We start from the raw sequence: 19,437 nt of genomic DNA on the forward strand, positions 1-19,437 counted from the left end.
AAAAATTAAAATCAATTAAATCTATTAATATATATTATAAATCTACTAAAATCTATTAAAATATTTAATAAATATTAAATATATTGATTATAAGCTAAGTTGCCGATTCGGGTTTGGGGACGGGTTCGGGTTCGGGGTTCGGTTCGTGGATTCGAGCAATTTTTTATTTCCCCATTTGGGTTCGTGGGTGGGTTCGTGAGTATATATATATATATATATATATATATAGATATAAACACACACACACACAAGAGAAACATGCATATATATATATATATATATATATATATATATATATATATATAAACACACACACACAAGAGAAACATGCATAGTTGCAAAAAAAAGTCATTTCACAATATGAACAATTGTTGCTTGATCATTGATCAATGCCAAATGCCAAAAGGTTTCGGGTCCCTTCAAAACCTGTTTTTACCTGAATCTAAAAGCATTAAATACTCGCTCATTAATCTATCTTCATGATTGTAAAGAAAATTATACATTGAATTACTAAATTGCAAAACATACACTAGTTCATCAAATAATACATTGAATTACTAAATTGCAAAAGAAAGACTAGTTCATCAAGTAATAAAGATTGAAATATGATGATAGATGACAAGTTTTTAGTAGTTTATCAATAATCATAGTATCAAATGCCCTTCAAGGGTCAAATGGATCATCACAAAATGAGGGATCAATGGCTTCATCCCCAACTGCAACTATCTCTAGATCTTCATCATTGGAACCCAAACTGGTTCCACTAGTCCCATATGCTGCTATATCATCGTCCTCCTCCTTGACATAAGGGATTAGATGAGTGAAATGTTTTTTATTAAGTTCCTTTGAGAGTTGCATAAGAAAACAATTTAAAAAACACACTCTTTAATGTTGTTTTAGCATTGGGTTCGCTGTGGGTTCATCTGGGTTCGCTTTAGCAAAGACCTGAACAAATCCACAGTCAAAACTAAGGACCTTGCCCGGACCCGAACCGAACCCAGGGACGATTCCGGACCCAAACCCGAATCCGGGCAGCAGGGGACGAATCCGGCAACTAAGATTATAAGTTTTAAAAAAAAAAAACAACAGTATTAATTAAATATTATAGTAAATTTAAAATAGTAAATTTGAATTACAGAAAATTACTAAATTAATGAATAGTATTATAGTAAAATTGAAATAGTAATTGTTAAATCATATATATAAATAATAATATAATATTACAAGAAATTTAACAATTAAAATATATCTTTAATTTTTAATTATTTATCAAAACATAATATTTTACTTTTACTTTTACAAAATAAATTTACTACCATCGAATAGCCACGCGAGACTCCAGACAATGTTGTTCAGTGACCAGTCATCGAATGCAAGGGGCTCAGCCGCTCAAGTGATTCACCGAAGCGACGAGATCTGTTCGACCCCCGGAGGCAAGCAAAGCAATGCCATGCTAAGTCAAATGCAGGTTTCGAATGCAGAGTGCAGACAAATGGGAGTCGTTTAGGTCGCGATGAAGACGAATGAGAGTCGGAATGTCTTTTCAACAATATCTTTGAGTGAGTTTTTGTATTCACGGCGATATATTCTTAAATATCCGCTGCGATTTTTTGCCATATTTCGCTGCCGGTTTTTGGCACGATTTAATCGCCTAGGTTTTTGCTTGGCGAAATATCGCAAGAGTGGCGATATCTCACCGAATTTTTAAACTATGCTTTTGAGAACATATGGATATGAGAATGGTAGTTTCCTAGTAGGACCATAGTGTTAGAGCTGGAATTCCTAAGCTTATGGGTGCAGGAACATAGTGTCCAAGCTTAAATACCCAATCTTATGGGTATCTGTGTAAAGGAAGCTTCGCCCGAAGTTTAGAGTAAAATGGAAAAGCTTAGCTCAACATTCCAAAGTGCAATTGAAAATTCTATCCCAAAGTTCCAAGTGCATGGAAAAGCCTAGCAAAAGTTAATTCTTTTGAATTGCAAAACTTTTTGTCCATTGCAAAACATTTTCAGAAAGTATCTTAGTGCCAACTTATTTTCAAACATATAACTAGGGATGTTTCTGCATTCGTTTTTTTTTCTATGTTGTTCTATATAGAAATCTGAATAATCCAATTTGTATGGACAGAAATTGAATAACAATAAGATCGCATACATACAATAGAAAAGAAAGGTATAAAAACTTTTTATATATGCCTTGGATTGATATAGCCTTCTGTGACTGCACATGCAATATATTAAAACATTTTTTAATTAGAAAGTATAAAGTATTATCGAATTGAACATGTAAAAACTTAACATATTTCATAGCAAAACTAAATCCCTCCATTTGCACAATAACCTTTACTGTTGTCAAAGAAAGGACTTGAACTTTTCTTAAACAAGATCATTGAAAAAACAAAGGAAAAGTCAAATACCCCTAACAGGACTGCTTGGAGAGAAATCTTTCATTTCAAACATCCATAAAACTAGTTTCTGAACAACTGTTACAAGATATTCTAAACTATAGTGAATCTAAGCAGTACAAAACCATGAGCATACCCACAATAAGTCTGAGAAGTTGCAAACCTCCCTGACAATGAAAATGCTCGGCATGAAAAAACATCAACATAATGTAGGGTTTTAAAATTTGCTTGGTATAAAATAATTACACTTTGATTTTTGCTTTTTGCTGAGCTTGAAAACACACTAAAAGTAATTTATTGACGATTCTTTGCTCTGATATAGTCCATAAGTATTTAAGTTCTCTCTACCATTTTGCAGAGATTCTAACGTCAAGCTCTTCAAACAATTATGGCTTGCAGTCAGAAAGACTCTAAGTTTTGACTAAATAGTGCAAGTGCTTGTGTAATTTTCTTCTTCTTCCTCTTTTTTCTCTTCTTCTTTCCCACTCATGTCCCCCTCCAAGGGCATGAAGTGGCTGCTTGCTACACCCATCTCCAGGCATACCAGATCAGTGAGGCCTCGTCTTGGATTAACCAGACAGCAACACCCCATCTCCAGTGTTACTCAGAGACGGGACTGGACCCCAGGTCGCCCAGGGTCTTACCCTTCGGTGTTGGATTTCTTTTTACCCATAAAGAATATCTAGCCCTTCTCTCACTTGTTGCAGTTCCCTTTCTTTTCTTTACTTTGCCCTTTTTTCCCGGACACCGTTTAGTGCTCCTTCTCGGTTGTTCTTTTTTCATCACTGTTGTAATCTTTCAGTCCCTTGGACCCTTTGTCGGTCTCTTGTTGAAAATTAATATCATTATCTTGTCTTATCTTATCCTATCTTCTTCTTCTTTCTCTTCTTCTTCTTTTTCATCCAAACACATTTAGAAATCAACGTATGATAATCCAAAATTGTTCAGAGTGAGGTTCTTTGAACAGCTCAACCAAGCAGAAGAACCATCCTCTCTAGATTTTTATGAAATCAATAACTTGATTCAGATAGCTGCCTTCTCTGTAATATACATATTGATCTTCTTATGTGCAATAATTTTCACTCCGTTGTACTCAGAAGTTAGTTTTGAGCATCAAAGCCAATGAGTGACAATAAAATTCAACTTAATTTTAGACCAGCTAGCCTTGGGAAAGGTAGACTTCCAATAATTTACAGCCAAGGGCGCACCTAAAAAGGTAAAACATAGGCGGTCAGAAGCCGGTAATTGAAACTCGGAAGTTATGCTTTTCAGTCAGATAAACTAGCAAAAGCAGTAGAAATCAGTTCATTTGACAAAAGAAATCCTTCTGGATCACTCAACCTAATATATACAATTTGATTCCTGGCATCCGAAACTAAGCGTTCTTCAATTTCATACAGAACAGCTTGCCCATCTCTATCTAACACTTCAGCACAAGGTATGATTTTATGCTGAGGGGGATCGTAGCAAAACAAATCAAATACTTCAGCACAAAGAAACTGTCTATTGTCATTCAAAGCCATCACGTGTCCATTAACCACAAATGGCTTCAATTCCCTGCACATAGACAAGCAAAGAGGCCAGCCAAATACTTTACCAAACGTACTAATGTCCAGACCCTGGGTATGCCTCAGAGATAGCATAACTGTATCCATTGTCAGATCTCTCCTTTCGAAAACAGCAGATTCATTAGCTATCCCCACATATCCCTTGTCCACAAACAGAGGTCTTGAAAGCCTTAAAACCCCCCACATAGCTAGTAGCTCCAAGCCCAAAACCATAGTAAGGAAAATTCTTCCAGTAAAACCAGATTATGCCTGCACTGGAACCCTTCTTTAGCATAATTACTGATCTCTTAGTGCCCATACCCAGCCTCCTGAAGTGACTTCGAAGTGAATCTATAGAACTTTGTGGAATCATTTTCACTAGGCAATGAGGATTGTCCAGGCTTATAGAATAGCCCAAACTTGGTCCCTTACTCGACCTGTAAATCATATATGGACATATGGGCAGGCCCTGAATCAATAGCCTGTTGCAAAGACTGCTCCCAGTTCTCCAATGTCTAATGGGGAAGGGAGCTTATGAGGTCCAGGCTCCAGTTCTGAAGTCTACTTGACCAATCTCGAGAGCCTCATAAACCTCCTTAAGCCCATGAGACCTCCCACATGACCTCAGAAGGCTCTCTTGGAAGGCCTGAACTCCTAAAGAAACCCTAGTGATGCCTAAATCCATGAATTGTCTAAGAGTTTGGGCATTAAAAGTGTCTCGATCTATTTCTATTGATATTTCTGAATGGAATGTGATTCCAAATTGTTTTCTAAGGCATTCGATTATGCGAGACAGTAAGGATGCAGGGATAAGAGATGGCGTACCTCCACCAAAACACACGGTTTCCAAGGGGGCCATGGAATCTGAAGCAGCCGAACCCATTGCTGCAATTTCCTTGCAAATTAAGTTGGTGCAGTTTTCCATTCTTGGATCATGCTGGAAGCCTTGTGAGTCTGGTGGGAGTTCGCTGTCGCCCAATGCTACTACTGGGAAGTCACAGTAAAAACATCTCTTTTAGCAGAATGGGAGATGGACGTATGCAGAAAAGGGAACAGGATGTTCGATATTTATATGGGACGGGGCTGGAGCAGTCTTGTTGATCTCTAGGGTGTTGAAATATGAAGCAGCAAGGAATTTATTGGTTTTTGCAGATGGGTTTTGATAATAGGCCTAAGGCGGAGTGTAGGCATGGAGTTCAAAAACAGATTAGATGGCAATACATGTGTCAACGGCATTGCAATAAGATTTAAACAGCTTCGGAGCTATAACAATGTTTGAAGTATAAACTCCCCCAGCTTCAGAGTTGGAACACTGTTTGGGGTATAAAACTCCCCGCTCTTGTATATTTGCGTATAATATAACGCACGATCAAGGTTTCAGATTATTATCTGGCTTACTGCTTTCATGTGACGGTACCTTCTCTAGATTAAATAATTTTTATAATCAATGAGATGACTAAGGTGTAGGGCGTTAGCGGTTCAGCTGAGGATAAGTAGACATCATTTTAGATGCCCCATGAAGGAGAAAAGGGTCTAAAGAGGAGTGAATGAATGAATGAAAGATTTTTAATGGCAACCACAAGGCCATAAGCCTAAGGGATTCACATAAAACTCCTAGTCAGACTGATGTGATTTCTCCATACTGTCTCTCTTGTGGTGAATTTGCATAAGTAAAATGGCCCCCTTGAGGAGTCTTGGTCCTTTGAAAAGGTCTTTTATGTTGTTCATTTTTAAAGTTTTTTTGTGCTCATTGTGAATGTCCTCGTATGTTGTACAATTCTTCAATAGTGTCACTCTATTTCCACCACACCCTCGTTGCAAAATCTACAAATTATGTACTCCCACTCTTCCTTAGAGACCTTCTATCTACCAGTTTCACATCTCAGATGGTGTGAACCAAATCTCAGTTGAGGGATTAGGATTTGTGTCTTCCCTTTGATCTCGGCTCCTAAATACTCTTTGTCATCATGTTCGCATGTGGGATTAAATTCTTTGACATAATAGGATTTTTTTCTACCTAATTGGTTTGCTCACATGGCAAATCTGATTTTTTCTGCCACCCATTTTTTTATTTCAAAATTGTTTTCCGGGCACTCTTGGTAGTCAATCTTCCACTTGTTGAATCATTTATTGTTTTGTTTCTTCCATGTCTTCTTCTGACGAGCCAATTCTCCATCAACCACCTTACTAGGCCAGCGATGTGCATCCATTTTACTCACTTTTTTAAGATAGCTCAACAATCTAACAATTGTTGAGGCCTCCACTGGGACTTGCCTGCCTCCACTAACATAATCTCGTATGGAACTGTTGACTTGATTTTGAGATTAGTTGTGATGAAGTGTTTCTAAATTCTTTCAATTTGTCATCATTTATGGTTTGATACACTGCTCCCCCATACCTCGCTGCCATATAGAATAATTGGTATCACCAACAACCCAAAGAGGATTTTCTTAGTCTTCCAATCCCATAACTCCCCTGTCCTGCACCTGTGTAAAGAGAGGATTTATAAGTTCTTTGTATGAAGTGTGATTGAGACTAAATGAAATTTTTTGTATGAGTGCACAACAATGAAGACATTTGGACTTAGTACGAGGTCATTCCAAAGGATGGCAATGTGCATTGTTTATTTGAGGAGGATAAAGATCAAATAGATTGTTAGTTTTATTGTCAAGATTCATAGTAGGAAATTGGATATAGAAAGGAATATGGAGTTAGTATAAGATTGTGATTTGTGGTCCCTTGACTGATGATCTTGTAGATGTCATTAAAAATCTTCATTCATATACTCATATGTGCAAACTTTGTCTTTGGGGTTCACATGGAGTGTCACATGGACCTAAAATCTTTATTTTGCATTTGCCACATGGAATGTCTAGTTGTCGATTAAAACAATTATTTTATAAAACATTTGTTACATGTGTGCCATGTCAACATCCAACATGTGCAAATTTAGGTATTTTGGTGTGTTGATCAAGATGTGCATTCACCCATATCATGAACCTGACTGTAATGGCATGTAAAACAATGATAGTGACCACCATTCAAACGAACCTCACTACAATTTTGAGTTGTCATCACCCATAACTCTTCCTCATAGTAGCATTAACTGCTTCAACATTCTTCTCCCTCAAGTCTCCCAATTTTTGAAAAGAAATGCATTGAATGTGCTTGTCTTTTCATCATTTGAGGTCACATTCATTTGTGAACCAAAACCTATTCACTTGAAATAAACCAAAGCATGGCTCCCACTGTTAGCACACAAATATGTTTTTATGGAATGGTCACACACCTTGATAGTGGTGATTTTCTCAACATATCATTATTCCTTTGTGGTTTGGAGGTATGCTTTTCCTGTTTCAAGATTATTTGCATGCTTCGATTTCATATTACCACTTGTAGTACACAATTTTGCTTCTTTTGTTCAACTAGTAGGCCCATGGATGAGAGTTCAAAGGCTCACACAGGGCTATTTCACGCACTTTTAGACCAAGGTGAGGATAAATCCTCACTAAGGCCTTCATTTGTTGTTTTTGGGCAATTTTTTTTCCTATTTGCTCTCTAATTCAAGCATGATCTACATTCCGGATTTGTTGTGTACTTTGTAGCTAAAATGTTTTTGTGCCAATGTCTTTTGTATTTGTGAACACAACAATACGTGTTCATAAAAAACAATAAAGTTTGTGAGGGAAGTGTACTTTTTTGGTCAAGCCTCACTCTTATTTTTGTGGTAGTATAAAAAACTCTATTTTATACCATGGTTAATGCTCTTCTTTTGTTATCACAATAGGCTTTAATATTTATTGTTGTTGTTATGGTTTGATTTTCCTTGCTAGTATTGTGATTTTCATATGACTCTTTCATTGAAAAATGTGATATAATCGTATGAAACCCCTTCTATTTCTAATCATTCGAGTGTTCCACATTTACTATTTTAGTTTACTACCAATATTTATTATGTTTTATGTACTCTCTCTCATGTAATGGGTTTTGGGTCCCTGTGAAACCTATTTTTCCCATAATAAAAAACATTGTAGTCTCCAATTCATTGTTACTAATATGATTTAGACAGTTTTGCATCTCAATGGAATTTTGTGAACAAATCATTCTTCTAGTTACCTTTAAACCCTAATATTGAAATTAAATATCAAACCATGCTGCTCAAACAACTATGCTCACAATGAATTGAAAATTGTAATGTTAATGCTTCAAACCTTGCATTAACAATATGAATTCCCAATGCATAGTTGCCCTAATAATTGATATAGTACAAGATTTAATACATATAACAATGTACAATTATAATACATAGCTTAGTATATATATATATATATATATATATATATATGTTTTACAACAATGATTACATCACTTGAAAATTGTCTTGACATGTCATCAATATTGGCAGAATACAAAAAAACAAAATCCTACCTTTCAGTATCTACCTCCTAAGCATCATTTCACACAACAACCACTTGGCCTTGGACTCATCACTACCACATTATTTGGAACCTATTAATGAATGACTAATCCAAAATAGTCGGGGACATCCTCTTCTTTGCCAAGACTCTCATCTCTTCTATAGTTTTCCCACCAAAGGTGGTCACCGATAATTTTCAAACCTACATACTTTTCCAAGAAGTTCACGCTTCCTAATATCTCAACATTTTCTATAGTCAAATAATTCATGGCTCCACATAGTGAGGATTGGTAATTTTCTAACATATCTATGATGATTGAAATAGTCACTTGAACTTGGAATATTCACACCTTTGTTGACATTAGCTACCACCACATCCAAATCTCCAAAATTGCCATCCTTAAGCATCACTCTACATAGACACTTGATAGACACCTTTGGTTCCAACAACACCAAAAGGGTTTCCAAAACAATTACACAAATATCAATGTTTAGATGATACCTATATATCAAAAAAAATTTACATCAAGAGTCAATTAAGAATGTCATCCATAACATATATACAATCACAAATAAAGAAAAGTCTCATGAGCTATAATTCATCAACTAAATAGTAAATGATCATCACACTACTACATTTTTGTGTTAAATTATGTGCACAAATTCTTTATATTTGTGTTTTTATAGTTGATTGAGTTAGAAAACATGGATTCTCACATATGTATAATAGATATTCTCATCAATCAAAACCTTTTGCAACCCTTACTACTCTTTTTTTCTTTTTAAGAACACAACCATCACTTTTGAACAAAGGTTCATAACCTTTCTAACACATTTGATTAACACATAACAATTTATGTTTCAAACCTTCAACATACTAAACATCATCAGTTGTATGCATACCATCAATTGAAATAGTTCTAATGAGTTCAATAACTCCTCCATCACACTTTTCAAATCTATGATATGAACATTTGGAATCTATGATCGATGCACCTACAATAACTTTAGTATGAAATGTTGTCTCCTCTTTCATTTTGTGAAATATCAAGAAATAGAGATTCCTCAATAGTTTTACCTTTGTCTTCAACTGTAGAGGAATTTCTCTCCATGGAACATCAACTCATTTTACATTGTCCTTCAATTTTTTTTATGTAGAGTTACCTTTCTTTTGATTGCATTTATCATCTTATATTCCCTACACTTGAAGCCATCTGCGAAATGCCATATTATTCCACAATTAAAGCACTTTAAGAGTAACTTACCATTGTATTTACCAATGCTTTCCTTGAATCTTCTTATAAGAAATTATTCATCTTTTTTTGTTTTGCATGTCTCTTCAACTTCTTAAACAACTTTAAATACAACTCCCCCCACCCCAGCTCTCAACTTATGCAATCTCAAATGTATAAATTAAACCAATAAGTTGATCAATTGAATGCTAAATCAAATCATTGCATTCCTTTATTAAACATGCCACTAGTGTGAACCCATTCAGTAGGGTTAATAAGATCTTAAGTACAACATAGTTGTCTTCTATATGTCCACATCTCATTTGCAACTTTCTATAGCTCTATACATTTAGCTTTCAACACTCTCATCTTTAGCACTTCTTAAGAAATCATACTTCTATTTTAGGTACATTAGTCTTGCCTATTTTATCTTTGAATCTCCTTCATATACCAAAACCAACTTATCTTATATCTCTTTAGCTCTTTTTATATTTCTCACCTTCCCAAATGTTGTGTCACATGAACTACTAAATAGTATTGTTCTTTCTATCACATTATCGTCCTTTTTCTTTTCTTCATTAGTGGTCAAATATCTTTAGGGAGGTGGATTGAAACCAATTTGAATAATCTCCTAAATACCATGTTGTATAGTTTCCAAATATATTTCCATCTTGTCTTTCCAATAAGGAAATTTTGTATTAGCAAATACCAGAGCCTAAAAGTGTAAAGAATGCATTGTCTAGGATTTGTCTCAAGCAGTTAAGCTTCTACAAGAGGAACATATCTTTGATACCAATTGTTGAACACACATTGACTAGTAAGAAGTGGGTGAATCAATGTCAACCAAAACTTCACTTAAGTATTCAACTATCTTGAATATTCACCACATAACACATTAAGAAAATAAAGAATTAAAACAATAACACATCAACATCAAGTTTTTTATATGTTAAAAACCCAAACTGGGAAAAAGTATAGCAAGCACCTGCTTATTGAGATAAATCAGTGAATATATGATTTCATTACAAAGGTAGTAGGATCTCACTACTCTGGACTTGCAACTAGAGGTTCATTTCCAATACAACGCCAAATACAATGAGAATCTCCCCACTTCAAACTTGCGAATAGAGGTTCGTTGCCAAAGTAGAAAGAAACACAAAAGAACTTGTGCACCCGAGACTTCCTCTCCTAGGTAGGAACAAGGTGCACTTAACTTTCCAACATAGATATAGACAAGTTCTGATAATGCAATTGTCTTGCACAACTCTATCTATCTCAGAAACATGTTCTCTCTACCTTTACTTTTTTGTCTTGGTCACAAAATAACAACTCAAAAATTTGAACTCTTCTCTTTTGAAACTTTTCTCATAGATCTTTAATTTCTCACTCACAACACTCCAACATTTTTCCAAAGCATACATTGTATGTATATACAAGATATATATTGGAAATTACAATAAGATCAATTATTGGAAATTACATTAAGGTCTGAAAGTACAAGATGACCATGCCAAAAGTAAATTACAATAAGATCTCATGGGGTAAAAGCACAAACCTCTGTCACACTTTTAAAAAGGAAAAGGGTAACAAAAATAAAATTGTTCAACTTTAATGACATAAAAGTGGCATTTTTGTTTAGAATATGAAAATCAAGTAATCTAATGAAATATGTAGAAACATACAAATTTTAGGATAAATATTTTCTATAATCATTTTGATAAAGAACTTTTTAAAAAAAAATTATTTTTGAAGATGATTATCTAGTTACTAAAAATTATTGAAAACCAAAGGTCTAGTTCTCACCAACATATATAGCTAGGTCTAGTTTTTTTTATTGTGCAATTTGCAAATGTTGCAAATAGGAAATCCATTCTATGTCGGTGTTTCTCTTAGGAGGAGAGGTTCCCCCTAATGGACAAACTTGGTATCAAGGTTTTGATTCGACTACTAAATCCTTCAATAAGATACCTTTATGGGTAAGATTGTCGAATCTTCCCCTTCACTTTTGGTTGTATTGAATCTTGGAGGCTATGGGGGATGTCATTGGGGATTTCCAGTTGGTTGATTCAAAGTCTACTAATGTGTATAAGACGATGTATGCCCACATTCTTATGGAGATTGATGTTTCCAAGGGTCTCCCTAAACAGATTACTTTGGCTTCTCCAAATGGTTCTTGGACCCAAATTCTTGATTATGAGGGTATTCCCTTCAGGTGCAAGAAATGTCATAAGATTGGTCATCTCACTACGAGGTTCTCCTTTGATAAGGTTAGATCGAGGGAATCACCTTCTTGGTGGTTGGGGGTTTTAGGCCATCACTTTACAATTCAAAAAGTTCCCAAGGATGAAGATGGGGTGGATTGATCTTCTCAAAATGATCTTTCTTTGGCAGATGATTCGGTTGTTGTCATTGATGGTATGAATGTTGTCTCTAAGGCAGCTTTGATTTAGAATGTTGATGTTGTCCCTTCTTGTGTTGCTAATTCTATCCAGAACGTTGTTGTTGGTTTTGATTCAGTTGTCTTATCTCATGTTGTTGTGGGTACTGAGGCTCGTGTTTCTTCTGCGAGGGTTTTGGAGGTTAGTAGTGGTGCTACCCCTTCCCCCCTATGGATAATCTTGTGGTTTGCCCTGTTCTTCAAGTTTATCTTTGGATTGGCAGTTGGCTGCTGAAAATGTGGAGGATGCATGGACATCAGTTAAAGGAAAAAATGTCAAATCCTCCAAACCTTCATTTGATATGTGTTTACATTCTCAAAAGACTGGACCAAAATCTACATCTTGATGGTCTTTGGATTTTTTTTGGGCTGGTTTTTAGCCCTCTTGTTGGGAACTTTGGTGTGTCCCTCTAGTTTCTCGAGTAGTGTTTTGCAGTTGTATTAAGATCCTTCATTGTTATATCTTTCTGATTTTTTGTACAAGGTTTCGGGTCCTTTCAAAACCTATTTTTACTTAATCAAAACATATATAGCTAGCACATGAAAAAAGAAAATTTATTTTGACCAATATTTTATCTTTAATAACAATTCAAATTCCAACTCGCCTAAAATCAACATTTTTCATCTCCCACCATAGTTTTCATAACAAATATATCCCAATGGCAAGAAGAAAAATAGAAATTCTCATAGAGAACTCTCTCTAGTGAGCCATATTTTTTCCAAAAGTTTTTTATATGATTTTGTATTTTTTACTTTCTTAGAATCAACATCTTTTCAATTGTAATTGTAAAAATGCTGACTTCCAACATTTTCTAATTGCAATATACTATGTCTAACTAAAAGACTATAAATCTATATATGAGCATATTCTTTACTCTGAACTATAAAAGGGTATTTTTATTTATTTTTAAAGAGCCTAAGGGTTATTAAAACACCCCCTTTATGAAATAGTTTTATTTCTTTCGTAATTAGAACCAAATTGGTATAAAAGATACATTTTATAAACATTTCCAATTGGAAAAGTTGAATTGCTTATCTAGCTTAGCCATAATGAATTTAGCCAAACCATATATTTGGCCAAAATTAATTTTTAGTTAGAAATACTCAAATTTAGTTATGTTGATAAGTCACCCTAAAACATTACACGACTTTGTGCTTTTGCCCCCTGCTAGGAGCATCCAAACCAAAACATAGGTCAAACATAACATGGACCCATTTAGATAGGTAAACATTAAATGCAATATCCAGACCAAAAACATGAAGCATGATCCACTCGAAGAGAAACAAGGGGCAACAAACACACACAAACAATACCAAATTTGTAATAACTAGAACAACCTCCACAATTATCTCAAATGTGTAGCATCACATTGTCTAAAGAACATCATAACTTTTTAGTTGTACTCTACAATGAGATCTATACTCCATGTCAAAAGCCATCACAACACATTTTTGGACTAGAACACAAACTGATCATAACTACAACACTTGGTAACATTATTTTCTTATCACTAGAACTATTTTTGAATCACTAAAAAACACTGCAACAAGGACCAATAATATCACAATCAAGACCAAAGCCTGAATAAAATACAAATCACATATGCATATCTTCAGCCATTAATTTATGAAGCAAAAACCTTCTAGAAAACACAATTGAATGACTATCATCTTCAACCATATGGCTTTGTTACTAAACCACTAGCTTTCAAAACTTGAGAATATAATACTAATGTACTGACAAACATAATTCTCATATGATCTCTAGAGTACATATTTGTCTTCCACTATTTTGTAGTATTACCACGTCTAACACACAACCTTACTTCTTCCAATCAAACTCCCTTATTCCAAACAATCAAATATACCTAAACATTTCTTCAACAAATACTTATGGACCATTGTGTTCAAGCAAACACCTTTGAACCATAGTGTTTCACATCAACAACAACCAAACCTATACTTATAACATAATTTTGTTGCACCCCCTTTGTTCTATTGCAAGTGTAAACACTAAAAATCATTCAAGACCTACGATGATGTTTTTTATTAACATTTTCATTACACTGACTAAATGTTTCTTTTATTATTCATTTGATGTCATTTCCTTCAATTAAATGATTTTAATTATTAATTATTTATGTTTTCTAATGTGATAATTCTCCATGAATATGTCTTAAATCAATCGTCTCACTTCTTCAGCTAAATAACTAGTAGTCGCATGCTTTTGTACATGCAACGTGTGCGCTAATAGGAGATGAGATTTAAGAGCAAAATGCAAAATGAACATTAAATAATGTAAATATAAGTTTTTTAAAAATGAAAATACAAAAATAAAAAAATTGAAAATTAAAACATAGATATAAAATTTACAATATTTAGGAAATTTTAATATTGCTCAAGAAAATTCAATAATTTCAATATTTTACAATTAAATTAAATTTATCAAATATGAAAAAAAAATCATTAAAAAAAAAAACCATCAAAAATTTTATTATGAAAAATTAATAAGAGATATACAAAAAAAAATTGTATGAAAAATAGCAACATCTAACAAATGTTCTATTGACTAAATAAATTATAGAAACTGAAATAACAATATTTAAAGAAAAAAGTAAACTAATATTAAAAAATTAATTTAAAGTAATTTAAAAACTAAAACCTAAATCAATTTTAAAAATCAATTTTTTTTAAAAAAATTAAATAATCGATAGATCAAAAAGAAATGTACAATATCAAAAGAGGGGAGGCGAACCTCAACCTCCTAGTTCAACTAGTAATCCATGATCAGTCAACTAGCACAATATGTAATAGTTTCAGCGAGATTACAAAAAGAGAAATTAGATAAGCTAATCCAGAATATCATCACGATCATCAATCCACGCAGTCCATCCCAGCTCTCCTTCCATCTAAACAACTTTCTTTTGCTTAAGAATAAGAGCAAAGAACTCAAGTCTATCAGAAAAAGGGCCTCTAGTATCTCGCATCTCCTTAATCAGCCGCTTAAGGGCTTCTTCAAAAGTAGCCCGGTCATCAATAATGCTAGGTCGTTCTAGCCCATGTTTCATTTCGTAGATGAACATAGTAGCGTGCCCATCACGGAGAAATCTTTTTAGCTTGTCCTTCTCAAGTTTCATAATGCAGCACACTTGCGAGATAATCTTAAAGTGTATGAGTTTCAATTGAAACAAAGTAAGGGATCTACCAACATCTTGGAATTTGTCCTCATTTCTACTTTTCCAAATAAACCAAAGAATATGAGAAGAGAGAATATTTCAAAAAAAGTTAGCATCCTTCTTGAGACCAGATATGTTTCCAAGAATAGTATCTAGCACAGAGACACGATCAGTTATAGATATTCCAAAAAAATTCCATATAATCCTAGCAAAATGACAAGTAAAGAAGATATGTCTTAAATTTTCAAGAAACTTGCAAATAGAACAAGAGTCAGTATCACCAGCCTGATTTTTAACGGGAAGTCTATCAAGAAGAAGCTGCCATTTAAAATGTAAGATTTTGGGAGGAATATGAGACATCCAAAATTTGTCAAGTATTTTGTGCCATTCAAGAGAGTCCAAATTCATATAACAGGCGGTATTCAGGTGTGATAAGATAGAGTGATCTTTATTAAGCACCTTATATATATCTTTGGCTTTGATTTTATGTAAGAGGGATCCATCATCCCAACGAAAATATAAGAATCTATGGGAATCCACATCACATCTACGAGGAAGATTGAGGGGGTGACAGGCATTAACTATCATATTATAGGTACGTTTATGAGAGTCAGGAAGGTTAAACTTAAGCCTAATATCCTGCCAACTCGCAAGGTTGTCCTCCAAAATATCAATAAAGCTCTTGATACCAAGGTTGTTCCAATGTTTTGCAAAACACCCTTGAGTCAAGGCAAGAGGCTTGCCATTATGTTGCAGATTCCACCAGATAGAGCATTCACCATGGATAGAATTATTGCTATCGAAGTTAGAATTATAGATTAAGCCCCTCACCAACTCCCAAGCCTTCCAGATAGACTTAAAAACCATGGAGCCTTGAACAGAAACAGGGAATGTCCCAGCAACAAGGTCAGCAAAGGGAAGGTTCTTCCAATATTTGGCTTGCTTAGGAAATCCAGATTGAATATTGTTTCTAAGAAGAATTTTCCAAGGCTCATGACCATCAAGACCCTGAAAAATCCACTTAGCAGCAAGAGAGACCCCTTGAATCCTAAGGTCTTTAAGGCCTAAACCACCTGACTTCTTATCAATGTGACACCAGCTCCATCTAACAGCATGTTTCTTCCTATTACCTTTTCCATCAGACCATAGGAATCTCCTAATAGCCTTCTGAATTTCAAACAGTTGGTAATTACTAAACATCCAAACAGAAGACAAAATCAAAAATTTAATAAATAGAGATCACAACATAATCTAATGTGGAGATCACAAGTAATTATTTTTTAAATAAATAAGAAAAGAAAAACAATAGTTAAAAGTGGATATTTAAATTATAATCTTATGTGAACAAATTAGATTATTAATAATTTTTAATTTAAATAACATAATATTTACTAAAATCTTTTAAATAGATTAATAAATATTATTTATTTAAATTAAATATATCAAATATGAACAAAAAATTATTTTAAAAAATCCATCAAAAACTCTATTATGAAAAACTAATAAGAGAAATACAAAAAAAAAAAATGTCTTATAAATATTCTATTGACTAAATAAATTATAGAAACTAAAAAATAATATTTAAAGAAAAATTGAACTACTAAAAAAAAATTAAAATTATCTAAAATCTAAAATCTAAATCAATTTTAAAAATCAAAAGTTACCTGAATAGATCACCATGAACTAATGAAGATCACAACTAATAAATAGAAAACGAAAAACAATAATTAAAAGTGGAGATAACAATTAATAAATATCAAAACAAGAGTTAAAAGTGGAGGGAGATAAAAACTATCCGGTAAATAATTAACGGGAAGGATTTTCAATTTTTCGACCAAAATCTTTCAAATTTTTCGTCAAAAATCTAATTTCCAAGAACAAAGTTCTCACAAATAGCCTATCGGCTAAATTATAACAATCATTAAATCTCTTTCTTAAGTGTTTAATCACCCTGATTCATCCCTAAGATTAATCCCCTTATCAAAAGTTTTCTACTGAGGGTGAATCTTTATTATTATTTATTAATTCCTTTTTTCATCCCCTTTTGATAATTCAATAAGTAAACAAACACTATATATCCCCAAAAATTGCATTCTAATTCTATGGACATTGGAAAACTATCATCAAATCTTTATTTATTTAAATCATAATTACTAATGTGTTTTTAGTCTTTCCACTTCATTTCCTTTGTTTCCCTCTACTTATTTCCTCCTCCAGTTGCCACTTCCACTTACTAATTTTGTTTTCCACGTAATTTTACTTTCCATTTTCTCCCCACTTCTCTTTTAGTTTTTCCAATTTCTTCTTTTGTTGTCTCTATTTGGCCATGTCATCTTTGCCATTAATTATCTCGACTTTGAAATCCATCTCTTCCATCCCAATAAATCTGAAAAAGATATAAATTGTGAATGAATTATTCATTTCTACAAACCATGAACCATGAATGTATGGTCTTCCTCATATCACTTGCTTCCAAGTGTGCTTGTGCCCCTGATTTTTGAGAGAACTATCCAAGCAAAAATAAGAATATCAATGGAGGCTTTTCATTTCATGTGTTTGGCTTGCATTTTCTTTTATGTTTCGCTTTAAAATTGGTCTCTTCATTGCATAGATTAGGCAATTATCACATGAATTAGGATTTTTGGGTGATTTGTAGGTTTTATTTTTTGTCATGCATTTTCCTAGCCAACATTGAAGGTGATTTATTTTGATCACTTCAAATGTATCTTCTCCTTCCTTGATTACTACCCTTTGTGTTAATGCTTCCTTTTCACTTGAAGAGAGTCGTCATAATACTTTTTTTCCTATTTAGTGGTGGCAGCCTTATATATCTTATATCCTCATGTTGATCTTGATTCTTTAGACTATCACATTTGTATTTTCAACTTGCTTTGGTTGAGCAGTCATGATGGGATCACATGCAAACTCATTGGCTAAGTAGTGTCATAAAGATCACTAATGTAGATTCATGTGAGATCCCTATTGTTGATTAGATTGGTATATGGTTTGCAATTATTCTCCTATAACCATTGTTTGAGTAGTGTCATCTGAGGTGCTCATGCAAATTATTTTCTTCTTAATCCATCAGTCTTTTTCAAAAGAGATTCTTCTGTTATAACACCATATAACCATTCTTGGACATTTGTTAACGACTTCTTCATATGTTAGTAATGTTCTTTGTGTTCTTGTTTTGGGACATCATTTTAGAGGCTTCTTAGTCCTTCATGTTCTCTCTTTTGAAGAGAGGTCTTCTCCCATAGGATCTTTATCCTTTTCTCCAATTGTAAGAGAGTGCATTCCAATATAATTGTGTATGGGTACTAACATGGCCTTGTTGCCATTGCTGCCAAGACCCATCTTGCGTCTCATATTGCATAATGATTTCCCTAAGTTGCATTTAAGAGTAGTGTTGGTGTATGTGGTTTTATCCTACAAACATTAACATCATTACCGATTAGATATACACTATAAATACTGTAAGGTGTATTCAATTTTTGTTTACAATAGTTAGATGATCAATTGTCGTTACATGCTCTCACCTCGCCTTATTAAGCAAGGGCTTCATACGTTTGTGTCCATGTTGCTCCTCTATATCATTGTGAAGTCTTATTTGGTTGCGTCATGTTGTTACTAGGTGCCACACCAACATTTACACAATTTTAATGTGGATGTTGTACTTTTGGTGTTTGGTATGGTGTGACTTCTTGAACTGTCGCTCAAAATTGGTTCAAATTTAGAGCTTCTTTGAGAGTGTTGCCGTGCTTTTTCAGAATAGCTGGATATCATATCTTTGATCAAATTTCAGAAAAGGACTTTTTGGCTTATGGTTGTTGCTCCAAACAACTTCCTTGACCTGGGTAAATCTTGATAATATAATATTTGCATCTTTTAAGGAGAACTGAATTTAAAAGGTGAAATTTACCTTATGTATCGGTCACACTTCTTGCATTGCATGTAGGTTTGGTAAATATTGTAAATCTGCAAATTAGTGACTCGGTCTGCTCTGAAAAATGGACTTTGATCTACACATAGACATTAGGTGTCTTTGAGGAAATTTGAAAGAATTTGGGTAGTTGCTGATTTAATTAAGATCCAAGACTTGTACTACTTGGCATGTTTTTTAAGTCTGCAATATGTTTCATTAAGTCTGATATTCAGAATATTGTTCATGCAAATATGATTTGTCAAGTTTGTCAATGCTTTATGATCAATTGAAGCCTAGTT

The 19,437-nt window shown here is 33.8% G+C and overlaps 1 protein-coding gene across 1 annotated transcript in view; it reads right to left on the reverse strand.

Annotated features, from left to right (window-relative positions):
• Positions 1-5,344, reverse strand: part of LOC149549810 (phosphoinositide phospholipase C 2-like) — an 88,666-nt gene extending 83,322 nt beyond the window's left edge. Inside the window, exon 1 of the mRNA XM_089793047.1 lies at positions 4,777-5,344. The gene's annotated coding sequence lies outside the window, so the exon portion shown is untranslated. The remainder of the gene's footprint in view (positions 1-4,776) is intronic.
• Between the last annotated feature and the right edge of the window lie 14,093 nt (positions 5,345-19,437).

The sequence above is a fragment of the Cupressus sempervirens genome, chromosome 7, assembly GCF_028749045.1.
Source record: "Cupressus sempervirens isolate cs-2001-9-10 chromosome 7, ASM2874904v1, whole genome shotgun sequence".
Taxonomy (NCBI): Eukaryota; Viridiplantae; Streptophyta; class Pinopsida; order Cupressales; family Cupressaceae; genus Cupressus; species Cupressus sempervirens.